The following is an 11,726-nucleotide window of genomic DNA, read 5'->3' as shown; positions in this document are numbered from 1 at the left end:
CTGGCAAATAGAAGGGGAAGAAATGGAGGCAGTGAGAGATTTAACTTTCTTGGGCTCCTTGATCACTGCAGATGGTGACAGCAGCCACGAAATTAAAAGACGCCTGCTTCTTGGGAGAAAAGCAATGACAAACCTAGACAGCATCTTAAAAAGCAGAGACATCACCTTGCCTACAAAGGTCTGTATAGTTAAAGCTATGGTTTTCCCAGTAGTGATGTATGGAAGTGAGAGCTGGACCATAAAGAAGGCTGATCGCCGAAGAATTGATGCTTTTGAATTATGGTGCTGGAGGAGACTCTTGAGAGTCCCATGGACTGCTAGAAGATCAAACCTATCCATTCTGAAGGAAATCAGCCCTGAGTGCTCACTGGAAGGACAGATCCTGAAGCTGAGGCTCCAATACTTTGGCCACCTCATGAGAAGAGAAGAATCTTTGGAAAAGACCCTGATGTTGGGAAAGATTGAGGGCACTAGGAGAAGGGGGCGACAGAGGACGAGATGGTTGGACCAGTGGCGTAGCGTGGGTTGTCAGCACCCGGGGCAAGGCAAGTAATTTGTGCCCCCTGCCCTCCTTGCCGCCCTGCCCTCCTTGGCTATAGCCCATGGGGCCATTGAAGTGGCTTTTATTAATTGCCCATTCTTGGGGAGGGGCTAGCTATTAATGAGCCTGTCAGATCAAAAGAAAATGGGGTCCTCCAGAAGCCTGGGTGGGAGTGGATCATTTCACGTGCTGGGCACAGCTTTCCTCCCCTATCCTGCTCCAGTCCTCACTCGGCGACCTCACCCGCCTGGGTTTGCCAACGGCAGCCCCCGGGATGGCGTCCCGCAAGTGGGAAAGGCAGGTGCCTCGCCTCCTGGCAGACCCCGGCGCGCGTGCCGGGCAGGCGGGCAGCTCTTGGCCAAGTCCCAGGAGAAGCGCCCCGAGGGAGAGCCGGCTGTTCGGCTGAGGGCAGCTCCCCCTGAGAGTCCTGCACTTGGGGCGGACTTGCCAGGGTCGAAGAAGGCGCCTGTTTCCCTGCCGCTGCCTCCTTCACTCTTGGTCCTCGCAGCCTCAGACCGCGTTCTCGCGCTCGCTTTGTCTGGCGCGCTCCTGTGCGCAGCGGCGACGGCGCTGCCGCTGCTGGGCGTGGCGCGGCTGAATTGGCTCCTCAGCCCAGCCCAGCCCTGCCCTCGGCTCAGGCGGCGACGGGATATGCGGGCCGGCAAGGGAGAGATGGGCGAGGGAGCGGGGCACAGGGCCAGGGCCCCGAAGGACAGAGGCCTCCGAGGGCGGACGGAGCCAGAGAGGGCGAGGACGAGAGAGCTGCGAGTGCGAGCGCGCGCCCCCAGATGTTGCGCCCGGTGCAGCCGGCCCCCCTGCACCCCCCACGCTACGCCACTGGGTTGGACAGTGTTCTCGAAGCTACAAACGTGAGTTTGACCAAACTGCAGGAGGCAGTGGAAGACAGGAGTACCTGGTGTGCTCTGGTCCATGGGGTCACGAAGAGTCGGACACGACTAAACAACAACAACAATGATCAAGGTTGGAAGCACCGTCTGCAATGTCAGGGATGCACTTCCCAGCCTTGCCGCTAGATTATGAGCATTGCTACCGGTACCAGCCAAGAAGGACACATTTCCTGAGATGAGGGAAGTTACTTTAATCAGCAACCTTGAGTTCCCAAGTAGCACGGTCCTTGTTTAACTTCTTGTTCAGGGGTGGCTGGGAGCATTTGCACAAGTAGGAGAGAAGAGTGCCTGAATTAGCCTGAAGACAACCCATTTTATTGTGGCACACCCTTTTGCGAACCACAGCACCGATGTAATCCTCAGTCTCAGGTATGTACAATATATGCACATGGTTTCCATGGTATAGAAGGAAAGCACATGAAATCACCACCCTGCCGAAACTAAGCAGGTCTGGGTCTTGTCAGTGCATGCATGGATGGCCACCTTTAGCTCCTTGATAGAAGATAAGGCAAATATAAAAGTAAGTAAATAAAATAAAATTGAAAAAAATTGTTGTGAGGGGTGTGGAATTGTGGTCCCAGGGAAATTAAATGCACAGAGTACAGATAGTGAGCAACTGAATTAGAGCTGGAATGTGTGCAAGATAAGCAGAGTAACCCTTTGCAAAAGCAATGATAGGCCCCGTTCAGCCCTGAGAAGGAACAATAAAAAGATTACTTGGCTAATACACTCTGTAGATGTACATTTCCTCAGGCATCTGGATCTTGCCACTGTTGGGAGATACAATACAGGGCTTAGTGGACTTGACTCAGTGCAGCTGCTCTTTTACTCTTAACAGCCCCCCACCCCAATAGAAACAATAAAGAAAGGTGAGGGTGGGGTTTGCCAAACAGGATCTATTTACCGTAATTGCTTTTAAGATTCATTTCAATGCAAATAATTTTGGGCAGGGCCAGACCTAAAGAACATTTGCCCAACCCAAGGATTGCAACATTATCATAGCCGTGGATGAAAATCGAGAATGACAAAACGAGCAAATAAAATGAGACGAAACTGGTTACCCAGTTGGAACTACTCCCCCCCCCCCTAAGGTCCCTTGGCATGGATAAACAACATAAAGACTGAGAAGCAAATTATCAAGTTTTTAAAATGTGTTCCTTTTCAATAACCCAAGACATCAACAGCTCAGTTTTCTTTCTTTTGAATAAGCAGCTAACTCAAAAGGGTTCTTATCTTACTTGCAAAATTGCAAGCATCTACTGTACGTACATTTATATCTTCCTGTTACTACTTCAGTTGGTTGACTTTGCTATATGTTTTCCCCCTTAAGGGTCAACCATTAAGACGATCCTGAAAATACAGACTCGCTAGAAGATTCTGTTGAAGTTAAAGTGCCTTGTGTCAAGGGCTCTGACGCTCCCATCATCCATAGCAAGCTGTATGCCATGATATTGACAGCCAGGAGGCATAGAGTGATGCACTCTGTATTCCTAAACCACAATGTGCTTCAGTTGGTAGCACTGGCAATTTTGCAATCTTCTACTTTAGGCCGGGTGCACATTTTCAGTGACACACAACGTAGCGACACACAAGAACTTTCTGGGGAAATATTTCAAATTCCGAAGAGTGAGCATCAAATATTTAGGGTCCGGCCCTGTACGGAACCGAGGAAATATTTGGATACTTAGGTACCGTCAGCCAACAGTTAAGCCCTTGAGTGACAAAGTGTCTGGAATGGTTTCCCCAGTCCTGATGCTTCCAGTGCTTAATTTCCAAAATGAGAGACAGCTGCTGTGTGGATTTTAGAATGCACAGTCAATTATATGTAGCATGTGCATCTCACACATACAGGCAACGACGATACACCCTGTAGCAGATGTTAAGCAAGTACAGCCAGAGACACAGCCCAAGACACTGCGGTGCCTGAGGCAGAAAATCTAGACTGCCACCCCCACTGGTGAAAGATAAAATAAAACAAACATAGCCATTGACAGTTTTCTGCCCTTTAATGATACCCAAAACTCTGCTCTCTGAGGCAAGCCACCGTGCCCTGCCTAATAGTGTGACTAGGTACAGTCACCTTCCCTGGACTGTGTGAATGAAAATCGAGTGTGAATGTCTCCTACTGATGAATACTACTCTGAAGTAAGACGACTAGCTAAAGAGTGCCATGACCCAGTTTCCTTGTGCTGCAAAATAACTGCTTTCTGAAGTGTATGGTTGATTTCCTCACATGTGGCTTGGATTTGCTGCCAGGGTGGAATCAGAACGGCCTTCACCCAGGAGAAAATTTGAGCTCCCGAGGAACTATTTACCCCAAGAGAATTTATGTAAAGGCTATGATAACATTTACATGAGCAGATTTAAGGCACTTGCGGTCCCACATTTACTTACTTTGGGGATGGCAATATTGAGTCAATTTCGTCCTGTCATCGACTTCAGATTCTGTTCTCTCTGCCATACAGAAGAGTTGTATACAGGAAGTAGGTCTTTTGCATGGCTGGAAGAATGGCTTCAGGCCTTCTGGGGGTAATTAAAGAGCAAAACCAAGGCTGATTAACTGTGGATTGCTTGGAATGTTTCTATATATGCTAGTAGCAGTCCCTTCTTTGAGAAGGGCTTTTTGATCGCACAAAAAAATTTATTCTGCATCCACGTACACCTCAAAATCTAATCTGGTTAGATGTTCAAAACAGACAATATGAAGATCTTATTTCCCTACCAGTTTTAATACCCCCCTCCCCTCTGTGTGTGTGTGGTACTTAAAAAAGTGAATTTAGGACAAAAAGAAAATCAATGCTCATTCTTTAATTGTAGGGTTTCCCCCCCCCAAAAAATGAAATGATCTTATTTTGCCTGGATTCTGAAATGTCACCACAAAATTAAATGGTGATTTTGAAAGTTTTTATTTTTTTAATGAGATGTTTAAATCTTACATTTCAAAAAAAAATTGGAACCATTATTGATTATGTAATATCTAAAGGCCAGATGATCCTTTATAAATTATCATAATGGCAGTTTATGGGTTTACATAGGCTGTGAAAAGGCAACCTGCTTGTCATAGAAGCAGGACAGCTTCAAACACATTGGGACTGGGGTGAGGGTGGTTGGGGGTGTTCTAAGCTCACTTACTATAGAACAAGTTCCCAATAATTCAGTGGCACATAATCCTGATTAAATATGCTGAGGTTCATGTTGCTAAAGTAGAGCTCAGTGGCAGAGCTTGCAGAATGTCACATGTTCACTCACCCATCTCCAGGAAAAACTAGAAGACCACTGTCTTGACAACCTGGAGAGCTGCTGCCAGTCAGTGTAGAAGATATTGAGATAGATGAATTAATAGTCTGGCTCGTTATAAGGAAGCTTCCTAAAAATTTAATTCAAAACAGCAAAATTACCCCAACACTCACCCCAAGCGCGAGTCTTATGTATTCTAGAATTCTGTCTCCTGCGGACATGCAAATTGCAGGCTTTCATTCAGTAGTCAAAGAAAACACTACATTAAATCAATGCTGCTCTTTCTGAAAAGGATTTCGGAGTATATCACTGTACTTCAGATGAATTCCCACAAAACCTCCCCTCTTAAAGTTTTCGCTGCTCTGTAAAAGAAAAAGAAAAAGCTTCACCTAATGCCATATTCTCCAGATGTCGCCTGGGTTCAGGCATTATCCATTTGTTTCCAATGCAGTATTTATTCCTTGCCTAAAAGCAAAACAACAAAAAGACGTTGCAGCACAATCCTAGAGGCGTCTGAGCAGAAGGAAGCCCCATTGACTTCAGGGAAACTTACTCTTAGGACTTGCTTGCAGCCTTAAAACCATTAACAGATTTCACTGTCCTAGTTACAAACACACACACACACACACCCCTCTCCCAGAACGGACGGATAGATTGAATTAGAAATGTTAACAACTCTCTTAAGTTGTTATTTTCCCGAATGGGACTGATTTTGAGCTGACATCACCTTTCAAAACACAAGAGGCAGCGCGTGTGCTTTCCTGCTTTCGGTTCCTAACCAGGGGTGGCGTGGGGTGGGGGTGGGGAGTTCATGTTCTGTCGAGGGCCGGAAGGTCACCGTGGGGAGCGCCGCTACAAAGGAGCGCCGAGCTCAGCGCCTATTACGTTCTGCGCAACCTGACGGTGTGGCCTCTTTTTCTTTTAAGAGACATATTTGAAATATCAATCATATGCCTTTCCTTGAAATGGCCCTTGTTTAAACGGTCACAGATTGGAAGGCCTGTTCAAACATTATTGCCCTAGACAGACAGACAGCCTAATAGCTCCTTGGATGAGTTGAGTTTGAAAGGCCAGTATAAATATAGCGAGGGGAGAGATTTTTTCAGGCCCCCCGCTCGCAGCAAGGGCATCCCCCAGCGCAGGCAGGAATTTCTGGAGCAAAAAAGCACACCCAAGGCAAGAGCTCTGGCCTCCGATTGGCTCACAAGCCTCCAACAGCTGGGCCTCCTTCCCCACCCACCCCCGCACCCTCCTCTCCTTTATCAGATTGGAGAGATCCTCCCTCTCCGCAAACAAAGAACAAGAGTCATTCAAGCGAGACGAGGCGTCCCGCTGATTGGCCGAGAGCTGCTATGCGCGAGAGAAAGGAAGGCTGCGGGGATTTAAGGTGGACGAGCGCCTCGGGACCCCCCCCCTCCATGGAAAATCGCGGGTGGGGCTGGCTTGTTTTGCACCTAAAGGAAAGAACCTGAGCCGGGAAAGAGGAGCTGCAAGAGCTTATCCCAGTTGCTAGCCAGCCTGGCTTTGACTACGGTGGGGGGGGGGAAGTGTGTTGTTGGGGGTGGGAGAACAAGCCCGCCCGTCCTTAAGAGAGGCACGGCGAGAAGTTCCCATTGATTAAAGCTGCGAGGGGTGGGGGAAGGGAAGGCTCGAGCGGCTCTTCCCAGCAAAGCTGCCTTTCTTTCCCTCCCCCCTCTTCCTCTCTCTCCCCCTCCCTCCCTCCTCCCGCCCCGGGCGCTCCTCTCTCCCCAGCTCCGCCGCCGCTGCTTCTCTCGTTTCGTTCTTCTCCCTGGGGGTGAGACCTGAAGCAGAGCCGGGCAGCGAAGCCTCTCGGGCAGCCTCGGCTGCAGCAGAGCGTTATTTATCCGCGGCCAGCTGCATGCACTACGGCCGTCTCCATGCAATCCTTCTCTGCAAGCAGGCATGCAGCCGGAGCTGTGTGCAAACGCGAGGAGGGGTGGCTGCAGCAGCAGCAGGAGAGCCGGAGGAAGGAGGTGGAGGGGAGGGAAAGGGAGAGTTGGGGGCAGGATCGGATTCTGCAAAGAAAGAAGAAGCGGCGGAGGGGCTGCTGCAGGGCACAGCCCGGCGACGGAGCAGGCAGCTCTGGCAGGAAGGCGCCGCTCACAATAACTTTTATTTTTTGCTGAAAGCAGCAGCAGCAGATCGCCGGTCAAGCAGAGGCGGGGGCGAATCGCCTTCGATCCTGGAGGGGGTTGCTCTCTCCCGGATGCACCAGGACCGTGTCCTCTCGAGCTGGGGAGATGCAAATCCGCTGGCTTTTGGGGGTGAACAAATGCGTCTGGTCTGCAGTCGTGGGGGGGAGGGGTGCCGAGGAGCTGCGCGAGTTGTGCTCTTTGCAAAGCTTGGAAAAAAGGAGTCGAGTGGAGGAATCGAGACGGCAGGCAGGCGAAGCGGTTGATATCTGCGGCGCTCCGGTCTCCAGCGACGAACTGCTTGCAGAGCCATAGCGAAGCGTAGGCATGGCGAGCCGGAGACCCGGATGTATGTGCGAAAGCCCAGGGACTGCGAAGACACGTGGTGACGGGGAAACGGGAGAGGGATCGCCTGTAATGATATGCCGCTTCCTCCTCTGCTCTCCTCCCCGCCTCCCAGCTGAGCTTGTAAAATATTTTGGCCGGAGGCGAGATCCCAACGAGGAAGCAAGTCTCCCCCGCTTGAGGGTTGCAGAGAAAATCCGCGTTGAATTTTATTGTTTCATTGGGGGAAGGGGTGTGTGTGTGTGTGAATGAAAAAGGGCAGGAGGAGAAAAGGAAACACTGGGGCGGTTTCTCCCCACCCCCAATCCCTCTCTCTATGTTAATAACTCATTGGGGGAAAGGGACTGGCTCTCTGGATTTGCAGGTATGTGGTTTTATTTATTTCCCGCCTCCCATATTATTTCCCCACCTCCCGCGATTGTGAACAATTCGCCCCATTCCCTTCTCCCCAATACTGTACCTTATTTAAAACAGAATAACAACCAATAAAGAGACAAAAAAGAATATGTTGGATCTGATTGTTTCGAATACTTGGGAAATGGAGCGCGCAAAATATCGTACTGGAGGGAAAATAAAACATTTTTAAAATTAAATAACCCATGTTAGGGTTGTACAGTATTCAAATGCAAAACGGGTCCAAAATGGAAATGCCAGGGTTATAACAGTCACATATCGCTTAAAACGTAATAAGAAATTATAAGTGTATTAAAATTAGGGAGGTTTTACACATATTTTTAACTTTTAAAAACCGTGGGTCTTGGGGAAAACTAAGCGTTTGATTTCTGAACGTTAAAAACACTGATGATGATCCACTTTCGTAAAGGGATTTCCTAATGCTAACAGGCACGTGATATAATTTCCTATAGTAATACCAGTAACATTATTTCCAATAATACTGGATTAATAATTTACAAATAAACGGTAATATTTGGACCATTGTGGACCTTTACTTGAACTTTTTCTTTTTTCCTTTAGGCTACTCAAAGTCCCACCCCCCCAAAACAGTTTTAGGTGATTAGGTCAGAAACTAGTAAATGTTCAAATATTTCGGTTGGCATTTTAATTTTAATCTAGGCTTCGGGCAGCTGGAACCACTTTTGTCAGGGTTTGGCGGTTGTTAACGTAAAAGGAAAATAGTTGTATTAAATACGAAATTGCAGGAAAAGATGAAAGATCTTTCCCCTTAAATTGAACAAAAAACAACAACCCTATTTACATGGAAGAGGACCGGCAGATTCTAAACACCCTAAATTTTCTAAATTTAAAGGAAGTAGATCTAAGGCCGAAAACAACTACATTGGATAAAATGAAATGTTAAATTTTTTTGTAATAACAAATACGAACAAGCAAACGGGGATTTTTATGAACGCTCGCTCCCTTTTTATTTTAAGGATTCAGAATGTTTCAATTGCAGAAAATATACTCGCCAGTTTCCTTTCAAAACTGCCCATGACGTTATTTGCTTCCAAGTTTTCATGAATAAAAACGTTAATGGTTTGTAGAACAATGGCTCTAAAATACACCAATACCACAGCCAGTCTTACCATTGTATTTCCCAGGCGTTTTTAAAGGGCTTTCCTTTCCAATAGCGTGGGAAATTCTGCTCTAGTATACTCCAGTTTGCAATGAACAAATATTCTAAATGAACTAGAGCGCTGGTGTGTTTGGGAGGGAGGTCGTTTTTGGTAATATAAAAGCTGAATCAACTAGAACTTTAAAATAAATTAAAAATTAAAAGAGATTTCTATACAAGATTTTAAAATATATTTAAATATATTGTGGATCGGGAGTTTCGAAGAGCCCAATTCTGAATACCTAAAACATTTTTTCCTTTATTAATTAAAACACCCTCTAAAAAAAATTCGATTTAACTGGCGAGGGGGAGGACAGGAAAAACAACAACTATTTTTGTAGTAGATTTGTTTGCAATATTTCCCATCTATGCAATTCTTTCTATTTTACTTTAAGGGTGCCTTAAGCTTCATTTCCCCCCTTTCTCCAGCGTTTAAAAGTATCCATATATTTAAAGAATATAATTTAGATTCAATCTATCTGCCACGTGGCTTTTTTTTTTTGAGGGTGGTTATTTTAAGGTTAGAATTCTTAGTCCCATTTAATTTTTAGTAGATGCTGTGGAAATCCTTGTGATTTGCTTCCCAGTAAACGTAGCTACTCCCGAACTGTAAATCCTTTTTCAAAGGAAAAAATTCAGTTTCTCCCTTTGATAAAATATCCATTATGCTGAGCCAGAATGAAAATGGAGCTGAACGTTTTCTTCGTTTTGTTCAAATAACTCACCATTTGAGTCTCCCCCCCCTCCCCTTCCACACCTCAAAAGATTAAGTGGTGCTAATTTTGAACATCTATTTTGCCCCTGTATTGCTGCATCGAAATCGCCACGATTGTGGAGTTTTACACTGGAATTAAAACTTGCCGTGTAAATGTTTTTATTTTCATTAGAAAAGAGGGGTTCGGAGCTAGACTCTTTGCTTCCATTCATTTATTTATATGTGCAGTACTTGTTTTGCAAAATGTTTCCATTTTGAATATCCTTTACTAAACCAAATCTTTGCACCCTCGCCCTGGCTAGTGTGGTTTCTTTCCCCTTTACGCGTATTTATTATACTGAGCTTAACATCTTAAACTCGCGGGTCCTCGCCTCTATCTGTCGTCGTCCCCCCGCGCCCAATCCTTCCCCTCTCGAGTTTTTTTTATTTAATTGATTTTTCCCTCCCGCGATTTATATATTGTACAGGGCTTTTGTTGAGAACCCCTTGTTAATATTCTTTAGCTGGGATTGGGGCGTTCAGGTTTTCAGCGCTGGGAAGGAGGGGGAAGAAAAAAAAAACCCCTCCGGAGATTTTGCAGAGTTCATATTGCCTCTTTCTCCCTCCCTGCTTATCCCCCACCCCCTTTCCCCTCTTTTAAGACTTGAGTTGAAAGTGGCAGGGGAAAAAAAATAATTAGATGGAAATAAAAGATTAGACTAGGAAATCGGGCAGGGCTTTAGGAGGATATAACACTAGGGACATAAGCCACACATTAATAAATCTTTCTCCCAAGATTCTGACAAAAGCTGCATCCTACAGATTTCTCTCCCTCTCCTCCGCCCCCCCCCTTTCCATCCACTTCTCCCTTTAATACCTAAAACTTTGCATCTGCTTTATAGTTATTTTTGCCCCAGCGCCTCAGCTCGAAGCTGCCAGGTACTCGGAGGTTAATTTCATTGTGTGCGTTTGTAAATTTATTTGGAAAGGTAAAGTGTAATCAGTGGATGGTGGGATTTTGGGGGGGGGATGGGATTTCTTTTCTTCCGGGAAAGAGATTTCTTTGAACCAGGAGAAAGCCCAGGCGCCAGATCCTATTCTCCTCCCCTCCCCACACTTCCAAAAATTTAATTTTGATGGGTTCATTCTCTTTCGCTCCCCCCCTCTTTCCCTCCCCAGTTGCTATGATATAAGACCTCTCTGCGTTTTAAGGCATACGGGTTATTTTCGTTTGGGGTTTTTTCGTGACTGTCACCTCTCAATCCAGCTAACTCGATCCATTTTCAAAGGGTCCCCCTTTCTTGTCTATTGAATTTCCTTCCACGATCGAATTGTTATAGATTTCTAACGGCGTGCATGTCTGACGAACCCCGACTCTGCAGAGTTGCCTGGGTTCTAATCGCCTTTGTTTTAGCTAAATATATATATATGATAAAGGTCCAAATTAATCACAGAACTCCTGTTGCAAAGGGCTGGAATAATTTTGTGTGTCTTTATTCTTTCCTGTGTTGTTGTTGCCGGTTTATGACCTTTTCATGCTGTTAAAAGGGACGTCTTGCCACATTTAATTTTGGTTCCAATGAGATATGGAAAAAGGGGAGCCCGGCGTTTTGAAGTAATTTGATAAGCCATCAAGTAGCAAATCCGAATGGGGAGGAGGGAGAGGAGGTGGGGGAGAAATTGGGGGGGGGGAGGAACTTGACTGCTCCAGGTAGAGTTTTCTTTATAACCTGAATTTACAATGAAAGCATTCTCCTTTATGGATATAATAGATTAGATTTCACAACTTAATTCAGCGGAATGGTCGCGTTTAAGGATCTCCGACTGATTTTATTACACTGAGCCAAATTGGATGTTTGTGCTTTTAAAAGGGAAACGGTTGTGACATGAAGATATATAATTTTTAAAGTAAGTAAAAAAATACGATGGTGGGGGAAGGGGGGAAATAATCTAGGGGCCTGGGAAAGCCAGGAAGGACACAAACGATTCAAACGTAGTTTCTGGAGGCCAAGACTTGGAAAGAGAGAGGCGATCTGCAACAACAACGCGTCAGGTGTGAAACCGACCAGATCTATAGGGTATCTCGTCCTCGCTTCGGCTCCAGCAGCCTCTGCTTCTTAAGGAGGGTTTGATCACACTTGGAAAGCCTTGTGTTGTCTATTTAAAATAAAATCAGTTTGGGGACGTACATGAGGGGGTAGTTGCTTTATTTAAATTTTAAGGAAACCGCTACTTTTATTCCTTGGTTACTGGTGACTTTTTTGGTGACTTGGAG

The 11,726-nt window shown here is 45.9% G+C and overlaps 1 long non-coding RNA gene across 5 annotated transcripts; it reads right to left on the bottom strand.

The window, feature by feature from the left end:
• Window positions 1-1,620: 1,620 nt before the first annotated feature.
• LOC118081469 (uncharacterized) lies at window positions 1,621-5,903 on the bottom strand. Of its 5 annotated transcripts, XR_015948380.1 has the most exons (4): window positions 5,076-5,903; window positions 4,699-4,816; window positions 3,844-3,972; window positions 1,621-2,219 (listed from the first exon to the last, which is right to left on the bottom strand). It is a non-coding gene; the product is annotated as an uncharacterized LOC118081469 (long non-coding RNA). The 5 variants fall into 5 exon arrangements; XR_015948377.1 differs by having other exon boundaries at window positions 4,699-5,903; XR_015948379.1 differs by having other exon boundaries at window positions 3,844-3,969; window positions 4,699-5,903.
• Window positions 5,904-11,726: the final 5,823 nt, after the last annotated feature.

The sequence above is a fragment of the Zootoca vivipara genome, chromosome 2 (assembly GCF_965207765.1).
Source record: "Zootoca vivipara chromosome 2, rZooViv2.hap1.1, whole genome shotgun sequence".
Taxonomy (NCBI): domain Eukaryota; kingdom Metazoa; phylum Chordata; class Lepidosauria; order Squamata; family Lacertidae; genus Zootoca; species Zootoca vivipara.
The sequence above is the reverse complement of the archived record's forward strand: the minus strand, read 5'-3'. Positions and strand labels throughout refer to the sequence as shown.